Source organism: Coptis chinensis, chromosome 5 (assembly GCF_015680905.1).
Source record: "Coptis chinensis isolate HL-2020 chromosome 5, ASM1568090v1, whole genome shotgun sequence".
In the NCBI taxonomy this organism is placed as follows: Eukaryota; Viridiplantae; Streptophyta; class Magnoliopsida; order Ranunculales; family Ranunculaceae; genus Coptis; species Coptis chinensis.
In genome coordinates, this window is record NC_141460.1 from 4,730,448 (window position 1) to 4,751,035 (window position 20,588).

The window sequence follows — 20,588 nt, forward strand, 5'->3', positions numbered from 1 at the left end:
CGGTCAAAGCCGAAAAGTCAAAGTCAACGCGGGCAGAAACAACGCATAAAAGTCAATAGAACTTCCGCAAGCCGTTTCTTTGGACTCAGACCTTGGAATTGGTTCTACCATATGTCAAAACAACCGACTCGAAAAGAGCTTTCTAATGGTCCAAGCCTTGATCCAATCTGAAGAGCAGAAGTGGACGAAAAGGCTGTTGAAGTCATTTCCAACTGAAACCCCCTTTGTAGACTGAAGTATTGAGGTTTTGGGCTCGATTTTCCGGCCCAAAATATGGCTCCAAAGCCCATGCACGAAATTGAAAGACCTAGCCTCTCCTATATAAAGAGGATGAAGGCTTAACTCTTAATCACTTAGTTTTATCACTTAGATTTTAATTCATTAGTTAATTAGTTATTCATAAACTTAGTTTTAACAGTACACCAAAACAGCTTTTTTGTGGAGCCAAAATAGCGTCACAAATAATTTTAGTGACACCATTTTGGCGTCACAAATATGGCGTCAATTATTTTTGTGACGCCATTTTGACGTCACAAATATAAAAGGCGTCACAAATTAGTGATGTCAAAATGGCGTCACTATATTTTGTGACGCCATTTTGACGTCACAAATATTTGTGACGCCATTTTGGCGTCACTAATTTGTGACGTCATTTTGACGTCACAAAATATTAAGCGTCACAAATTTTGTAACTTCATTTTGGCGTCACAAAATATATTTTAGAAAAAAAAATAATAATAATTAATTGCTATACATCAACCGGTGGATATATAACAACCAATTATTATTATTATTATTATTCAAGATACAACTAGTCCTAGCCACCACCGGTTGCTATATGAACTAGCCAAGATACAACTCTTTTAAAAAACAGTCCATTCCATAAAATACACAATCACACCATCAATCTCATTCAAAAATAAAACATTCATTCCATCACTCAAAATTATCAAGTCACTTGAAAACACTAAGTACTTCAATTTTCCAAGCGAAAAGCATAATACAAATCACTTGTAAACACCAAGTACTTCAATTTTCCAAGGGAAAAAGTACATTACATTATGCTTACAACTAGCTAGAAAGAAAGTCTTCTTATTAGAAAATGTCCAAGTGGCAATATCGACCACCTCCATCTTTCAAGGGTCGGCAACAAACAAATGCCACATGCAACCTGTATCATTTAACAAAAAAGTTTAGATAGACTTCTATCTTAAAATGTAACAAGAGATATACAACAATAGGTTCACTTATACTAATTAAAACTAAGTGACATAGTTTCTAGTCTACCAAATTAGTAACATAGCAAGAAGGTAACCATGCCACTAGGATATCAAAGTAGCTATAGGCCATTACTATTGACAACACAACACTAGATATAAGAAAGTGATTACTCCCCTTCCCATTCAAAACAATAGATATTAAATTATTTTCCATGTTAAGACTTCTTGATTCCCAGTTTCCACTATGTCTTATAATCTCCATTAGTCATCTTCAATTAATCCAAAAGTCTAAACTACCAATAACTAATCTTTATTCAATTCAATACCCTTTTTGAGTAAATAAACAACAAATTATACTAATTCAAAAAAAGGTGTTACACCAAGAAACACTACTACTAACCGGCCTAAATGCTTGTTGTTGTTGTTGTTGCTGCCATGACTGGCCTGTTGTGACCCACAACCTGATTCCAACGAAAAGCACAAAGCAAAAATTAATGTTGGATAGCTCCTTCAGAATATAGGATTAATTAAATGTGTAGAAACAAAGTTACCCACTGAAGATAATAAGATATAACCATCAGAAGAAGGCTCGAGGCAATCCCTAGCCCAATGTCCATCCTGACCACATTTAAAACAGGAATTACCTCTACTTTCACCATAGCTTTTGTTGCTTGAACTGCTCAAGTTACTGGTCTTGAAGGCATTTGTTTATAGCACACCAATTGAGCTGCGCTCACTGCACCATTGAAAGAAGCCACAGAAGCTTTCCTGCAAAACAAAGAAAAAGAGGTGGACTAAAACATGTTAGTGACTCCAAGTACATCAGGATAAGATCTTCAAGAAGTTACCACGGGAAAAATATTAGTGTCAGCCAGTTCACAACTTCGCATACAACATTAGGCAAAACAGGCAGCATTTCAGAGGAGCATACTTTGGTATCATATGAGATGACATGTATAGCTGTTAGCATCAACAGGAAAGATGACACACTGCTTTAAGTATATGATAGTTTCTGACATCACAATCTCTATAGTCATAATAGGGGAGCAGTCACAAATAATTATTCAAAACATTTTATTCAAAATATCTTGGAAATTTTATTCCAAGATAGGGGAGCAGTCATAATAGGGGAGCAGTCACAAATAAGCAGTTATGCTTGATGATAAAATATTTTATTCAAAATATCTTGGAAATTTAGTTCTAAACCAGATCAATCAGCACATTAGATGGTACCATTCCTTACTTTGTTCAGTTGCAAGAAACTGTCGAAGACCATCCATCTATAGGCACATCCATCTATAGGCACATCCATCACAAAATCCTTTGTTATCAGTAAAAGTTGACCTATAATTTAACAAACTCCACTAATTCGTAAACAAAAGAGCATGTAAGAGCTACAACCTTTTCACAGTCCTCAATTACAAATTATTAAGGCATCACCGTGATCCTGATATTTATTGCATCCTTCCAGGCTTGTACTATGATAAGCTGTGAAAAAAAATGTGCTTCAAATAGCTTATATGTCCACATTTCACAACTTGGTCATTAAAATAATTGAAGTAATCTCACCATTTCATGGAATTGCAACAGATCTCCCACCCTTCAATTTTCTTTAGGCTTTGCTAGGTAGAAAGTAAATATTTAGCCTACAACCATTGCTACTTAAATAAGATTTATAAGAAAAGCTCATTGATGAGTCAAGCCTCAAGAGTACAGGTATCCCTAGTATAAATCTCATGGAAGCCAAATCCAATTAAAGTTTTGAAATTTTCAGATTGCACCAGAATGTCGATAAACATCCTTGATATAGGTTTCTCTAGTTGGGCCACCTATCAATATTACCCTTTTTTACAAGTAAAGTTTTGCTAAAAGTGCTGGTATCCCAAAGGCAGCATCAATAATAAGCTAATGCTATAGCTTAGACGATCATATCAAACTGAAGGAAACAAAAATAATTAGAAAATAAAACAAAAAAGGTTACCTTTACAATCTTTCTTAAAAGTATATGACGGTCTTCTATTGACAGAATCACTAACGATAATTGGTAACACTGCCTGTGACTAGAAAGTCATATGGGTTGATACTATATTGGATTCTAACCTTGAGCAGTTGTTGCTTGATTCACATTCTTCTCTTCTTCTTTTGCAGTAGAGGAAATTGTATGAGGCTTTGAGCCATAACTAAGTAATAACCTTGCAGTTTGAGGTGCTTGTATATCTTATTTACAAATACCATTAAGCATAAAATAATATTAATTACTTTCCGTGTAAACGTATATAACTTGACATCCTTTTCTAATAAAAAACTGCATATCAGATTCTTACTAATTCTATTTGTACGAATGAAGTTCAGAGATTGAATATCTCGAGATGATACTTTATTTTCTTTATACAAAACATACTTCTACATTACAGTCATTAGACTACATTAACAAACAATTCACAGTAACATACATTCCGGAAGTGATACTTTGTGTAGCTTCTCTAAGAGGGAATGCCCCTAAGGATAAAATAAATGTGAGGGGAAAAATTATTTATTGTTAGTTTTGCATTCTCCGATTCTATTTCAGATTTGCAAGAAGTTCCAGTCAACAAAATCATCTAAATTCGGAACTGCAAATTCATATAACACCTACCTGATTTGCAGGGCATCGGTAGAACTGCTGACCCATATTTTTTTCAGTCTTTGCAGTCTGAATCAAGCATACACCTGCACCACAAGGACAAGTAACATCTGGGAATGATGAACTAGGTGTTGAATACTGTGCAACATTAGATGTCGGAGTTGCTGACGAACTATCACACCACTCAAAGAATCCACAACCTCCGTTTTCCTGGAACATAATTCAAATGTCAAATATCAAGCATAGCAAGAATCTTAGATGCTTGATTATCAAAAACCAAAGCATAACATATGTACTATTTCGGCAGTAACCTGCTTCAACACAACGAGAGCAAATGATAAAAAATGCACTAATAAATAGAGGAAATTGATGTTGGGGGCAAATGATAAAGAATGCACTAATAAATAGAGGAAATTTATGTTGGGGAGATGAAACTGAACCAAGATAATGGCTGTCTACGTACCCAAGATCTACTATCTAAAGATCAAGTTTCAACGTAGTTCCTTGTGAAAGAGAATGATTTTTATGAATTAGTAAAGATTGAGTCCTAAGAGGACTGTGTTTGTTTGTCAAAAGAATTGTTATCTCTTTGAACTTTTATCTTTATTTTTTACAATAATGAACCTGGACATATTCATCAATAGACCAGTAATTGGATGGGCTAGGGTTAAGCACGTGGGCTTAACTGCTGGACTAGGCCTAGTATTGGGTTGGATTCGTGGGCTTAATGAGCTACAAAGTGGGAGTTTATACATCGCCCTCTCTTTGGTGGATGGGCAAAGTCCATGTGGCGAAGAAGTTAATATAGAAAAAAGAATAGAAGAACATCGATTTAAAATAAATAAAATAAAATAGAATGTTACCAAGTATTGGCGTGCGTAATCTCATTGTCAAAGGCGACAATAGGCGATGACAGGAGACGGAAATTATTGGCAACAAAATACGGAATTAATTAGCGAAAATTATTGGCGGAAATTATTAGCGGAAATAAATAGCGAAAATTATTGGTTGAAAATATTAGCGGAAAATATGAGCGAAAATTATTGGCGGAAGTTATTTGCAGAAGGAAACGGAAATAATGAGCGAAAATTATTGGCGGAAATAATTTGCGGAAGTTACTGGCGGAAGAAATTAGCGAAAATTATTGGCGAAAGTTATTTGCGAAAGGAGGCGGAAATAATTGGCGAAAGATATTAGAGGAAGTTTATGGGCGGAAATAATTGGCGAAAGATATTAGCGGAAGTTTATGGGCGAAAATAATTGGCGAAAGATATTAGCAGAAGTTTATGGGCGGAAATAATTAGCGGAAATTATTTGCAAAAGTTATTGGCGGAAGTTATTTGGGGATTAAAGGAGGCGGAAATAATTGGTGGAAGATATTAGCGGAAGTTTATGGGTAGAAATAATTGGTGGAAGTTATTGGTAGAAGGGCGGAAATAATTTGCGAAAATTATTGGCGGAAGGGCAGAAGTTAGTGGCCGAAATAATTAACGAAAGTTATTAGCGTAAGGGCGGAAGTTAGTGGCGGATATAATTAGCGAAAGTTTGTATATGGATACTGTTAAATGTTGCTCTGAAAGGTGTGCCTTTTCTAGAGGGAAAGCAATAGATTGTTGATTGTGTAATAAAAGTAGGAAAAATAATACCAACCTTTAATGGAAATGCAACATCACTTCTTATTTTTGATCTTGTCTTGTTCGCTGCATGTTGATAGAAAAATATGATGGCGATATAATGGGGGAATACAGACGCCCACAATATAAAATCAGTGTAAGAAAGTGTAAGTGTTGCCCCCATTGTTGTCATTGAAAAAACCAAAGCAAAGGGGCCACGGTGGTCCTTAATGATCTTAGCTATTCAAGTGTAACAGCACATGTATCAAACGTCAGGCAAGGTCTGGAATTTTCCGCAGGTGCAAGGTTGTCAATTTTGCACTTCGACCAAACTAAAGCACAACGCCATTGCCTTAGTAGTAGAATTCACACGGATATTAAAATTTGAGAGTATTCCAATAACCGTACCGAGCAAGAACAACCATCTTATTGACTCAGATTTTCTTCAAGCAGGCATGAATGCGACATACTTGGACCAAAGAAGGCATAATATGAATGACCTCTTTGGAATTAATGCTAATGAATGACAATATTATTGAAAGGAGGAGTACAGAAGAATAGAGTAATGTAAAAATGTAAAAAAACTTTGTAACGGTATGGTAAAAATGTCGTTTAAGTCTGTTTCAACAGCAACCATCGAGATGTATTGGAAATCAGCTCTGTGGATGAAACTGATTCAGCACCATATTAAAGGTTGAAAGGTGGTAGCATAGTTGAATACTTCGGTGTTGTACTATAAGCCTGCAAAATTACAGGTATTTCCTTTACCCAATTCCCTTTGAGAAACGAAAAAGCTCTTCATGCCCGTGACCATTATTTGTTAAAGTTACATCAAAAGGACTTCATGTTAAGCTGGGTGAAATCCATTTCATCCAGAAGATTTAAACAGACAGACACCCCCGGTCGAGCCTATGTGGAGGATGACACCTGCCATTATCTCTTACAAGAGTTTGAGATTTTAGGCGGTACACACATTCAGGTCCGACTGGAGATTGTCTTTTTCTTTGCGTGTAACCATCCTATCTAGGGCGGTAGCTTGTCTGGGATCATGGTCTTCCTTCTAGTTATTTTTGTGACACCTTCCTTCCTTATCGGATCAGACCTGTCTAGGATGCCGATTTTCCTCAGGTCAACGAAGTCGGACTTCCCTACCAGGTCACTCTCATTTGGGATATTGGTTTTCCTTATATTTTCTTCCATGATGCCTTCTTTTCCTGTCTGGTCGGACCTGTCTGGGATGACAATTTTTCTTAAATCTTCGAGGTCGGCTTTCCCTGTCAGGTCGGTCCGGTCTGGGATGACGGTTTTCCTTATACTTTCTTCCGTGACACCTTCTTTCCCTATCTAGTCAGACCTGTCTAGGATGGCGATTTTCCTCAAATCTGCGAGGTCGGCTTTCTCTGTCAGGTCCGTCCGGTCTAGGATGATAGTCTTCTTTATAGTTTTTTCTGTGATGCTATTTTTTTTTGTTAGGTCGGACCTATCTGGGATGACGATTTTCCTCAAATTTGTGAGGTTAGCCTTCCCTGTCATGTCCATCCGGTCTAGGATGATGGTTTTCTTTATAGTTTTTTCTGTGATGCTATTTTTTTTTGTTAAGTCGGACCTGTTTGGGATGACAATTTTCCCCAAATCAGTGAGGTCGGCCTTCCCTGTCAGGTCAGACCTGTCTGGGATGTCAGTCCTCCCTTTAAGGTCAAACCTGTCTGGGATGACGTTTTTTCATAACTTATCAAGTAGCCTTCCTTGACCATCAAAATTTAAATTCTGACATCCCTTGACTCTCTATCGTTAAGTTCTTTTGCAATCAACTATTTCAATTGTTGTTCCGTCAAAGTTAAAGTATTTGCTTGAATAGCTAGACGCCCTCGGTCGTGCCCATGTGGAGAAGGATACCTTCCATTGTCTCTTATTGGAGTTAGAGATCTTTGGCGGTACTCACAATTAGCTCCGACCGGTGATTGTCTTTCTCTATTCCTGTAACCAGCCTGTTTAGGCCAGTAGTCACCTTTGGCAGGATGGTCGATATAATTATACCGCTCCTCCATGTTTTGTTGCTCTTATCTGCAATGAGACATGTCTAAGGTAGTAGTTATCCCTGCCAATCCGAATCTCCCCATAAGTTCGGGTAATAGGGTCATTACTCTTAGAGCATGCACTGTTGATTGTGCTTGAGAAGTAGCACGTTGCTGAGGACTAGAAGTGGATCTTCAAGACGGTCCCATACATTGGAATGGCATGCATCCCTGCGTGGTTGGCTTGATGTAGTTGAATTGATAACATCGTCCACCGCCCTTTGTCTCTTTGCGAGCTTCCTTCTCAAGTTCCTATTCAAAATGTTGACTCATCATAACTCACGCTCAACCGTATTAGGGGTGTATTGGTTGTTACCATCACTTGTTCCGTTAGTTGGTGTGAGATTAATGTCCACGTCCATATCCATGTCAACTGAATGACCAACATGGACGGACGGCGGACCAAGTAAAGGATTACCTACTTGTAGGTTTTCTTATTGCAAGACTGTTAGGGGTGGTGGCGGTGGCGGCGGTGCTGCAGTTGGATGTTGAAAATTAATCCTACTGGTAAACACACTCTTTATACACGTTTATTGATTTCAGTTACTTATTTTCTTAAGTCCGAAGTCCATAGTCCAAAGTCCGGAGTCCAAAGACCCAAGTCCAAAGTCCAAAGTCCAACGTTCGTATAGTCGTACGTTTTAGTCAAGTTACCTTACTCACGTGGGTTTGGTAGGATAGGTCGAGTAAGGGATCGTCCAAATCTTAGGGCTCGGATAGGTTCACAACTGGAATTACAACTTTTCGTGTGTAGGATTTTTAGGTTTCTTTTTAGTTGGTTTTAATTAAATTAACGGTAATGCAAATAATGTAAATTACTACGGCGATTATATGTAGGTAAACAAAAATAGAGAAACAGGGAGAGAGTTAGTCATACTCATGCGAGAATCATTTTTCAACCGTTTATATTACCACATCACTACATCTCTAATTCGTCTCGTTTTTGGAGACGACGTCGAGTATTGATCCCTAGTGCATGCCCGCATCTCTAGGTCGCATTTCACTAGCATAAGGAGTTTCAATAATATCTCATCTCTGGTATATTATTTCAGCTCCTGGCTCGATTTAACATCACACCGAATTGGAGAGTCATCGACACTGCAGAGTCGCTAGAGATATTTTGGTCGCGCCGCGACTATTCTCGAGCATCGCTGATCCAACTTTGTACAGTCTCAGTCATTTTGGGACCGGATGTCAAATCTAAGCCTAATTCCTAAGTAGTGACTCTAGAATATTAAATAGTCAATCTGGATTTTTACACGAAGCATAACCCTCCCCCTGAGGGGGGGATTAGCTCATGGTCATAGAAGAAATAATTAAACTTGCTGTATACATTAAGTAAATAAATGCGGGACGTGAATTAAACTAGAAAAGAAATGATCATTATTAAGGGTAAAATAACTTACGGCATTTTAAGGCTGCTTTGGAATGGAAATGACGTAATGTAAATCTTGAAGAAATAAACTAATCTGGAAGGAAGCTTCTGATGAAAATGTTTGAAGGGGTAATAATGAAGGCGACCCCCTCATATATATAGGCTAGAGACTGAAGACGGTTTAATTTGATGTTATTTGTTTGCTAATTGAGTTGTTCAAAACTTTGAGAATCAAAGTTTTGTTTTTTACCCATTTGTTTTGTCCTTTTCCGTATTAAAGTTTCGTCTTGTAGCTCATTTCAATTCAAACCACCTAGTTTGAATTGGTACGTGTCTTCTCTCTTGCCAGGTGGTACCAAATTGAAACCATCCTTTGCCACCTGCCTATGCTGACTCGTCATGCCTTCTGGACCCGTAGAGTGGGTCCACTTAGTGTGTCCAGTGGCGGCGCCGATTTTGGCATTTTTACGACTTTCTGTCCTTGCGCGGAGTTCGTCGCCCGGGTCGCTATGGCAGCTTCACTAGCCAACGTCGGCATCTAGATTTATCCGATTTGAGCTTCGGAAGTTTGCTGCTTCTTTATATGTGGACCCGTTACAAGACCGTTTTGTTTTTTGGAAACTTCGGCTCTAGTCAGGCTTTGTTAGGCTTCACGGGGGTTGAGTGGGAAACTTCAAATATTCCCGTATTCCCGTACTTCGATGCATGTTTTATCCCTATATTTATTTTAATTGCGGAAACCTGCAAAAGTACAAAAATATAATTATTACATGATTATTAAACACATAATCGACCAAAATGCTATGTCTCTCGGGGTTTAATATTACAGTTTTGGGTGCTTATTATACCACCCCCAAACAGCACTTTGCTTGTCCTCAAGCAAAGAAGAGACATTAAAACAATAAGTGGTAAAAAATGTGTTGTCCTAAGCTAAATCTCATTTCGCAGAGTGCGGTTGCATTGACCGTATGCAACAAGGCCTTGAACCACTAGGAATTCCCTAGTGGACGAGTTATAGCCTCGTGAGAGTTTTCCAGAGAAGATACTCACAAACTTCATTTATACTACAACGACTCAGTAACAAAGCACTACACCATAATAGGATATTTGCAACACGCACCTTTTTTTATTTGCAACACTTATTTACCGTTAGTAAATTTCCAACGCTAAATAAGCGTTGGCAATATTGTAAAGCGTTACTTTATTTTGTTGAATTTCCTGAATTAATTGCTAACGCTTAAAAAGCGTTGGAGAAGTGTTACAAATTAAAATTTTGAAAATTTTGAAAATTTCGCGAGCGAAAAAAAAAAAAAAACGAAATATCATTGAGTTAAAAACGAAAATTTCTTTCTCTCCTCGCTCTCTCTCTCTCTCACCGCCGCATCCCTAAAATTATCATCCCCTCAAAACTAATTCATCACCGCACTCAAAACTAATTTTCGATTTTTCTTTTCCTTTTCTTCATACAGTCCACAACAGAAAACACATCCAGTCTGAGGTCGTGATATTCTTCCGTCACTTACCATGTCCCAATCTTTTTATCATTCCATTTATTAAATTTATTCATTTATTAAAAATTTACCAAACTATGTGAAAAAAAAGGAAAAAGAGATGGCCATGTTTTGTTTTACATATTTAATAATGGATCCGATTGGTATATTATCTTTGAAAATTTTAGGGCGGACGAAGAACCGGTTGATCCTAAGGAGTATCTCGAAGAACATTTTGGTAAGCCAGCCTGTGTGAAAATTTTGCATGAAATATAACTAATTATTGATGGGTATTAGTTTTATTAGTGGAAAGTTGTGTTTTTAAGTAGAGGAACTATTTTTATATTGAATTGATCTATTTTCTCTCTGTTGGGTGTCTTTGGTTTGTTCTTTGTTGATGCCACTAGAATTAGTTCTGCCGTATTTGGGTTTGGTGTTCTCTGGTCTTAAAATGTACAGCTTCTTGCTTACATTTTGTTGATGTAATTGGCTAATTACTTCGACATAGTGTTCCATCGTTTAAAAGAAGGTTTGAATACAGTGGTAGGATATGACAATTAGTTTAAAGGTCTCATCTTTGTTAGTATATGAGATGGTTTCATTCATAGTCCTTTTTTTCCTTTGTTTTCATCCAGGAGGATGGCATGTTTGAAAGTCAAGAATTTGTTTGTTTCCGTGATTTTTATTTTGATAGGTTATCTAAACCTATAAATGTCATTTCTGATCACAATAACTTATATTTCTTACCCGACATCTATAATATTGTTCCTGTTTTTCATATATTGGAAGCCTTTTATATAGGTGACACGTTGCTTTGGTTGATTGTCATAGAGTTGTTTCTTTTACCATAATGGCTACAATCTTACAGAGGACATAGATGCTGACCTAGTTGTAGGCAAACGTACCATTAAAATTTCCAACGAATTTTCGGTAACTTCTAGAACATTGAATTATGGATTTTCCAAATTTCTTAAGCATTGGATATATGAATATATAATATTTTTTTTCTTTACGTAATACGTATAAATGTTTTGCTTGTCTTTCTTTCTTCAAAACTTTAAAGTAATATCCTTGTTCTAGCTGTTATTCAATTTTTTTTATTTTGTTCAATTCTTCTAGTGTTATAAATGTTGATCAATTTCGAATTCCAGAACACATGATAAAAAGCAGGAAATGTTTTTAGTTAAACAATTGGACCAAAGAGGCGAGACAGTCTTTCTACAACATGAAGTTTTCATGTTTTTATTTACTTGAAAGTTGAAACCACTTGGATAACAACCAAAAAAGTCTAAAAAAACATATGATGAAAAAATTACAACACTATATCATTTTTTTTTGTATAAATTGTAAGGGTAATTGTGTAAAAGAATGAAAATTTATTACTTTAAATGGTTTTTTAATAGGTTGGGTTCCAAGGTTTGAGTTCAGTATTAAAAAAAACAAGTATATTTATTGGTGAGTTTTGAGGATATAGAAATTATTTGAGTGTTGTGTGGTCTCATGAGAATTGTTAGGGGGATGCAGAGATTGATATTTGAGGAAAGGCAAAAAATTGTGAAATCTTTTAGCTTTGGTATTGGTTTCACTATACCGAAAGCTAGAGCACGTGATAAGCATTTGGGTATTTGAAGGACAATTTTGAGGGGTTGAGTTGGAAATTTAAGATGACTAGAATTTTAGTTCAGAGAGGTTACGCTTGAATAATCAAAGTCGTTCTGCGGGTTCTTCGTCATCGGGTACTAGTACTTTGGTTCCTCAGGTTCAAGTTGTGAATGTTACAAGAGATGAGCAGGAAGATGAAGTGTTGGAAATAGGAAGTTTGGATGATGATTCACCTGATTCTTGTTTAAGTTTTGAGGAAAAAACGATGAAAAGAGAAGAATTTTTGGTGAGAGTAATTAGTTTGTTGTGAGTGAGACTGTGTAAACATGGTTCAGTACTCACTCCTCTCTCTATTATTCTACACTAGGGTTTGATAGGAGAATGGATACCTGCAAAACTCTGTTTTATTTGATTTCTGATTGGATTATGAATGTTCTCGTTGTTTTCCCTTGTGCCATTCTACTGAAATTGTTTTATTCTCCTCGCTCTGAAAAACTTACATTGCTTATTCTTAGAGAATCGGTATAGTTTGTTACAAATACAGCTCGGAACACAGTTGTACACGCATGAAACACGGGGTTTAGAGATAGTGTCATAGCACTCGAGTTGTCACCCTAAAGCATTGGTGGATCCGACAGATACACTTTTAACAAGGTCCTTAGCCATGTCATTTCTGCGGTAGTGTGTAGGCTCTGATCTCTGCTTCTATAGAGGATCTTGATACTTCTTTGAACCAAAAAGAATCATCAGAACCACTCCATAAGGACACCTGCCCAATCAACACCAAATAGTATGGACAATCACATAAAAGATAGCCCCACATTGATAAAGAAAGAAGATGAAGAGCAATATAGCAATCTAGATACATAAACATTTCATCTCTTATCCAAAAGTGTACACAAGAATGTCTACTCTGAGGCTCTCAAAGTTTTGTAAAAAAGTGTTAGGAAAGAAGAGACAGTAATATGCCCTATGATTCATAACACAAAAGTTACATAACATCCTTATATATGGGAAATGCTGTCTTTGATATGACTTTCAGGGATAATAAAATCTAACGTCTTGAATTTCTGATGGAACTACTGGAGATATCACTAGTAAAAGATTATACACTATAGATGTTAAAAGATTTTATCTGTGTCTTTTAACATTTAATAGAATTATTCTTCAATTGTTTGATGAGGTGAAACTTCCTTTTATGTTTAGGTTTAAAGCCTATAAGTTGGTTAAGTGAATCCTTTATGATGACAGTACTTTGATTACCTTTTTCTACATTGATTTTGAAGCATCTATGGCAGAGCCACGTGCACAAAATGCTCGGGACATCTACGTATATGTGCTTCACCATTTTACTAGTCATTATTAGCATGTGTTCGCCACACCGTTATTAGCATGACTAGTGACTCCTTAAACTTAAATATATAAATAATGGTCATTATAATTCAATCACCTATCTGATGAACATATTAACTGTAAGATCATAAAGTTGGTTTGGGATTTGTCACTAACTATGAGCAACCATTCACTTAACATGATGCTATTTGCTTTATATGGGCTTGGCATCACCTGCTCAAGTGTATTACTCATTCATTCATGTAAAATAGAGAGGCGAAAATATTTATGAATATGCTCAGATAGTCAGGTAATAACGTAATATGTAACTAGTACAATAAGAATGTGTAACAAACTGACAAAACTCGGCCGTATGTTTTGTGGAATTGCTCCCTCATACAGTGTCCTGGCCCAATCTGGTTGGAAAGAAACAACAACTAGAAAGTAAAAGCACTCCTCATATCTTGACCAAATTATCGCAAGCATGAAAAACCTTTGGGGTGCTTTTGCTAGATTCTAGATGTGTGTAGCGCTTTAGGTTTGATAACTTCGCATATAGTTGGTTGAGCATAGTATTAGAGTTTTTCTTGTATTATTACGTAAGGTTTCTAAGTCTTGTACACTCTTCAACTCTTAATAAACTTTTTGGTACCTGGAAATATGGGGAAAATACATATTCGCACTACTACAAACTACAATCATATAATGTATAAATCTTATTTATTAGGTCATTAACTTATTACTGACTAAAGAAACCAAACTACGTTTACATGATAATATCAGATATTAGTGTTGAGTAAATGCTAACTGGTGATCCATACCACAATCGTCAATGATATTTAGTAAGTAGCAAATGTTATATTTGGCTATATATCTACCTTAATTATATGTTAGTGTCTAAGCCGAGACATTAAATAGGCGTACTTACTGTAACCAACTATTTTTCCTATATAAACAGTGTGAGAGAAGGCCAAAACTAATTAAGCCATACACTTTTTTCTCCTCAAACTTTTCTCTTCATTAGCTGTAATCACAATTTACAATTATCTATCTTATGACCGTATCGAAAGCATGTTGTGAATTTGTGATCATGAAAGTTAATCCCCCCAACGTTTGAAATCAGAACTCTTTCCTGAAAGTTCTAGAATTCTTTTGCAAGTAAATTTGTGAATTCTTTTGCAACGTTTGACACAATCCATTTCTTGCAGTTTGAGGTAATAATTTTTCATTTTCTTTCTAGTTTGTTACATGTTGGAGAAAAAGTATTAATAAGATTTGTATGGATTGAAAAAACTATTATAATGTGAGGTTCTCATACTTACCGTTTGGTTCACGGAGACTGATTTGCTATACTCCTAGACGCTCTTTTGCACTTAAGCAGTTTTTGTTTAGTCTATATCAAAAGCGCTACATCTATCTAGCATATATCTTATTCAATTCATTTAAGAAGTAAGATTTTCACATAAATCCTGAGTTGTTGGTTTCCTACACGTTGACTTAATATGCATTGTTACATTCTCAGATTCGCAGATTTGATAAGGAGCTTAACAGAGATGTTGCTATTAAAGTTATTGATTTAGAAGAAGCGTGAGTTTAAAGCTTCTGAAATTTCTCTCTATTTCCTTTATCCTTTCTAGCTTCTACTGTTTCTTATTGAAGTCTCTCTATTAGCAAGAACTACTTGATTCATACATATATGCAAGCTTAGTTTTTAGTATGTAGTTAAGAGTTTTTCAAAGGTTATCCCCTGCTACTAGTTGTGGCCTTCGGTTTTGATATGATAATTTCTCTCGTGGTGCTTTCGAATATGTAGATTAGGTTTGATTTGTTGGCATTTATTCTAGTATGTTATTTAGAATACTAGCAGGAAATCTGTATATGCCTTTGACTTGCTAGGCTTCTCTCGATGACTGCCTCTCTTAACAGTTTACGCTCACTTTTCTAGAATCTGCCAAGAAGAAAGGATTTGATCAGTCGGTGTTGGCATTACATTGCTTTATTTGAATTACAATGTGGTCTGCGCTCACTTAAATGAATATTATCTAATGATATTTCACTCTATATAAGACCCGAGCAAGTATCACACTTGAACCACAAATGATAAGGCTTTTGCGCACACAATTGAGGGCTGGCGTTGTTCTGACTGTTCAGCCTGCAAATTACAGCTCTTGGAAAAATAGTTGAATTAATTCTCCCGCTAGAAAACTGCGGGGGTGGGAAACCAAGGCCCAAACCAACACCCGACCCGTTTCATATAACCTTGGGCCGATATTGGGCTGTCACATGAAAGAGATTTGGAGTGAGGGGGTCTTCTTTGCGCGTGGAACAAGAAATGAAGTACACATGTAAACAACTATTACGTGGAAAACAATGAGAAATTAGTAGTGCAATTTCTCTTCATCGGAAAAAATAATAATAACAATAGTAGTGCAATTTCATATTGAAAGTTTAGTAAAAAGAGAATTCCATTTGACTTCATAATTTAATCTCGTATTCGTTATTTTCTTTTCCATGTAACTATTTTGTTACATTATTATTTGTTTATATGTGAATTTGAGTATGGCTCATCTTCTTTGTTTTTCTGTAGGAGGGAGTTGATGGGTCAGAAGGGCCATCTTCAAAGTCAGCCCCTTCGAGGAATTCTTCAAAAAGAAGTAGAGCAGCTGAAGTTCATAATTTGTCAGAGAAGATAATGATTAATGGCTAATGATTGTTAGTTATGTTTTATGAAATTGGTGGTGATGATTTGGATTGGATGGGTTTTTTGTTTGGTTTGTGACAGAGGAGGAGAAGTAGGATTAATGAGAAAATGAAAGCTTTGCATAATTTAATTCCTAATTCTAACAAGGTAACACCATCTTTTACGCGTTTTGGTTTGTTGGTAGAATTTTCGATTTTGATGTTTTGGTTTTGGTAGACTGATAAGGCGTCTATGCTGGATGAAGCTATTGAGTATAAAAAAAATAACAACATCCCAAGTTGTCCTTAGAAAATGGATCAGAGTTGACAAGTGACTGTTTTTATGAGATACTGGAGAGTGAAAGGAAATGAGGCAGGCCCGGTTTGATCCGTTTCAAATGGATCTTATCCAAAAAAGGAAAAAGAAAATAGAATTGAATATATATATATCAGCGAGGTTTATGTCTAAGAATTGGGAAACTGATTAAAAGCTGTTGTATGCATGAAATAAATTTACAAACGTTGTTGTGGGGCGTGAAAGATAAGATAACATGATTGATGGATATCTCACCTTGATTTCTTGTACTAGAAGCAATGGCCATGTTTACCATGGATGTGTCCTCTGAGTGTGATTGATGGTTGGGTGTCAGAGGTGGCCAAGTTTTGTCCACAACTTAGACTACTTAGGTATATTGGCGACAAACAAATCCGGCGTGGTTTATAGCAGGATGTTATTTGAACATGTTAAGATACACTCCTCGACATCTCATGTAAGCATTTGATGGGAAAAATACTGATTGTCTGACTATGACTATGTTCATTGAAACTCTTAAATGTCAAATATTGATGATACTATTGTTTACCTAGACTTCATATATACAGTTTTTTGTCTCAAGAATTCGCAATCTTATCAGCTCATTATCTAAACTAGTGCAATTGCGGGTTCGGTTTGGATGTGTTGCGAAACGGTCGGCTTTGCCTTTTGATATCCTCTTGACAACTTATGACATAGTTTTCGACGAAACAAACGGTCTTTGCCCTTATTCTCGGAGGATCCATACGATCTTTGAATCGTTCTCGACCATGTCTTCCTTTTTTCATTTGTCCTAGCTTGTAGATTTTCTTGGCATGGGAATGAAAATTCAGGAGAACTCTTACGTGGTTGATTGACCGTTGAAATGATGTCTTCTTGTTCTCGCTAAAATTCTGTTGTCCCGATTAGAAAATTCTATTGCTTATTAGAAAAAGATTTGCTCATTCGTCTTTGTTCTTGCAATCCTCTTCCAACCCCGACTTACCTACTTGATTAAGGGAAGGAATGGTATCGTGACATCTGAAGTTTCAGCCCTGGTCTCATCTCGTTCTTCCGTAATATCCGACCGTTTCCCATGTTCACGGGGACTCTAGAGTATAGCAATTATTCCTCTGAAATTATCTTCCCATTCCCTTTGGGCATTTACCTCGGATATGTCACTTATCCCATTGCTCTCCAAAATTGCCAACACCTCAACAAGAGCCTTCTCGGCTTTCTTTCTTTGTTGAGATACCTATGTTAGCTGTTCCACTACCCTTTTAGCTAATTCATCACTCGTCTTGCGTTCTCGAGATGGATCTTTCTCGACAAGAACCGGGCACAAAGGAACTCTATAGTCATTGAAGTTGACTCCTCCATGACAATTTTCTGGTTATGATCAAGCTCCTATCAAACTTTTAGTCTTACCTTCTTATTGATCTTTGGTGAAATTACAGGGACCTATCATAAGTCGTTTTGAATTTCACAAAACCTAGTTCTTCATATCAAACTTTTAGTCTTACCTTCTTATCGATCATCGACACCAGGCATTTTCTTTCGGATCGAGATACCTTTATGCAAACATTTAACGAGTCGGCCAGACATTGAGGACGGGGGATGGCAATGATGCTTCCATACAACCGGAAGAACAAATGAAGCTTTTGGATAGTAGGGTTGAAAATGCAAGAGCTGAAGTAGAACGATATAATAACTTGTGAAGAAGATGAAGATGTGCTTCTCCAAATGTAAGCTAAGCTATGATCACCTTGTTTAATTCCTTGACTTTAAAATTTAGATGATTTTCAGTACATTCTATCTTATGCATGTCTTTTTGGTCATTGACTTATAGGAGCTCAAAGCTTTATGAGTTTGAAGGAAAAGGAGATAAATGGAAGGAACTATGTCCTGGTACCGTAAAGCTATTGAACCACAAAATAACTGGAAAAGTTCGATTGATTATGCAACTATGGAATTCATAGTGAATACCTTACATCGGCTATTTCCATCGTTTGATTATAGGTACTAGCTTCTTCTGTTTGCTTCAAATATGCAGGTCTTAAAAATGGATTTTGAGCATACGGATGACTAATAAAGACATCTATGCATCATCTTTATGTTTATTTTCTATTTTTCTGGCCCCTAAATATTAGGATTTAACTGCTCTTAACTTAATATTGTAGGTGGTTGATTGATGAAATGCGTGAGAGTTTACCAAAGGCAAGTATGCCTAACGATATAAAATTTTCTATGTTATTCATCTACTTGACCATCTCAGGTTATTTGGGTTCTTGCTTTTCTGGTCTCTTTGTAATCTATGATTAGAGTGTCACAAATTAGGTGTTTTTTTATAATTATATCTATAGTTTACAAAGCGGGTTTTGATTGTTGATTTATGGCGAGTGAATTGTTATATTTCCAACTAGAGAAGGAACCAAATATCTCACCAAAACTTGAAAAGTCTTTTACTTGCATTGTAACTTGTAAGGATCACCAAGATTAGTCATTTTCAATTGCCTGATGACTGAGTTTGGTTAAGTGCCTTCGTAGGTACCTTATTATATGTGTTAATCTTTTTTTTTTTTATATATATATTTTTATATATTATATTATATTAAGGGTGTTTAATTTTGTGTATTTCACCATTTTTTTTTGGATGAGAGAGAGAATATTTCTCTGAGGGGTGATAAGTTCAAATCATTATCGACCAAGTCGAAAGCCTACATAGTCAAGGTACTTTTCCCCCTCTTGTTTTTATTATTATGTCTACATTTGGGCATGATAGCTTCTCTAGTTTGATTTCAGTGGCTAGCTTGCAATATAAAACAAAAATGTATCATTGAATTAGTTACAGATTTTGATGTACCTAGCATACTTGATTTTATTGTTACAATGCTCTTGGCACCCGCTTGTCTTGAAGTACAACGTAAGTAGGACTTTATTAAGCTTAGTAAAACACTATGATGTTTTGGCGTATGTATGACCACACTCGATATTGCTTATGAATATAATATGGAGAAAACACCGCTTTTTTCTTCCACTTATATGTTCTCTCTTTGCTTTTTGGGTTCGTTTCGTAATCCCAGGGAACAAGTTGCGAGATGCGAAGCTTTGTTAGATATTGCCAACACCATTGTAGCTTCACAAAATCACAAAACAGTGATGGAATTACTCCATCTGATTTCATTACTTCATTGCTTAGTAAGTTTGCACATCAAAATGGTGAACCGAAAGAATCGAGAATCCAAAGGGACTCAATGGCTTGGGGTAATTTTGGTTTTTTGCATGCTCATCACATTATAAGAAGGGCGGTGGATGCTCAACCATGTCAGTGCTTTACTTTTTTTTATTATCTTTTTGAAATAGAAATAATTTTCAAGTTTTTCCCTCCTTAATTCAATAAATCTTCATTTAAATATGTGTTTCTAATGTAATTTAGGCTTGGGCCTATGGATATGGAAATAAAGCAGCAGAAGGTTGTTTAGAGAAAGCGTGTGAGACCTCCTGCTACAAAATATGAGAAATTATTATTTTTTATTAGCAACCCATCAGCAACGGTTTATAACCGTTACAAACGAATTTTAAATTATTTTTTTTAAAAATTAACTAACAACTTTGCAACGGTTAAAAACCGTTGGTAAAAATTTTAACAAATTACCAACGCTTAAAAAGCGTTGCAAAGGTTTTAAATATGTATACGCAGTAGTTATAATAAGCGTTGGAAATTTCTGTTTGCAACGCTTTTTAAGCGTTGGAAATTTCTGCTTGCAACACTTTTTGAGCGTTGGAAATTTCTGTTTGCAGCGCTTTTTAAGCGTTGCAAATATTTCCAACACTTTACCGACGCCATATTTGCAACACTTAAAAAGCGTTGCGAAAATTATTAGCAACGCTTTTTTGCCGTTGCAAATAGCCTGTTATGGTGTAGTGAAGGCTTGTTTCCTTAATTAATCTCAGGTATCTAGACATCTCACTAGCAGGGGAAACAAGGATTTAATTCTTTCGAATTTCAAGTTAATATACATACAATAATCAAAACATCTACGTATGAGCATGCATGCAGTGATCTAATAATGAAATGTACGAGCAGGGCCGTTTCTGGATCCTTTGGATAACATCCTTAAGTAGGTTCTCACAGGTATGTGTCAAAACACAATTTCTCTCTTATTTTTCCACTAAAGCTTCGCTATCTCCAGTGTGCAGTAGGCACACGTTTCCTTACATACTCAATGATAGTTAAAAGAGCCAAGGTCGAGAAGTCACAACTACTACTTATTATCACACTATCCT

The 20,588-nt window shown here is 36.1% G+C and overlaps 1 long non-coding RNA gene across 6 annotated transcripts in view; it reads right to left on the minus strand.

Moving 5' to 3' along the window:
• Positions 1–855: 855 nt before the first annotated feature.
• LOC147496350 (uncharacterized) overlaps positions 856–20,588 on the minus strand; it is a 36,340-nt gene continuing 16,607 nt past the window's right edge. The window contains exons 2-8 of one of the 6 annotated variants that reach the window (XR_015196572.1): positions 3,856–4,053; positions 2,790–2,837; positions 2,622–2,708; positions 2,464–2,516; positions 1,776–1,988; positions 1,621–1,681; positions 856–1,171 (exon numbers count right to left, since the gene is read on the minus strand). This is a non-coding gene — a long non-coding RNA (uncharacterized LOC147496350). The other 5 variants (XR_015196571.1, XR_015196570.1, XR_015196569.1 and 2 more) reach the window with 5 other exon arrangements.